Genomic DNA, 405 nt, shown 5'->3' on the forward strand with positions numbered 1-405 from the left:
TATATATATATATATATATATATATATATATATATATATATATATATATATATATATATATATGTATATATATATATATATACAGTATATATATATATACACACCCTGTATATATATACAGGGTGTCCGGTAACTGATCGAGCAATAATAATAGTAATAGATAATAAAAGTATACATCTCATACTGATGTACATATTAAATGCAGTTTAAATGTTTACATTTAAACTGCATATTACATTTAAAAATGGTTTATCTTAAACAATATATTATTCAGTAAACATATATTACGTATGGAAAAATTAATAAGTAACATTGTCATATATAATTGCACAGCAATAATTAATAATATTAATTAATAGTAGATATTTGTAATACTTGTTGATATATATATATATATATATATAT

General features: G+C 17.0%; 1 protein-coding gene across 4 annotated transcripts in view; it reads left to right on the forward strand.

Annotated features, from left to right (window-relative positions):
* The window catches only part of LOC116847436 (protein mahjong), a 13841-nt gene that overhangs the window by 1987 nt on the left and 11449 nt on the right, over positions 1–405 (forward strand). The gene's annotated exons all lie outside the window — the stretch shown is intronic.

This window comes from Odontomachus brunneus, unplaced genomic scaffold, assembly GCF_010583005.1.
Source record: "Odontomachus brunneus isolate Ranch 3 - 2012 unplaced genomic scaffold, Obru_v1 Obru_scaffold_078, whole genome shotgun sequence".
Taxonomy (NCBI): Eukaryota; Metazoa; Arthropoda; class Insecta; order Hymenoptera; family Formicidae; genus Odontomachus; species Odontomachus brunneus.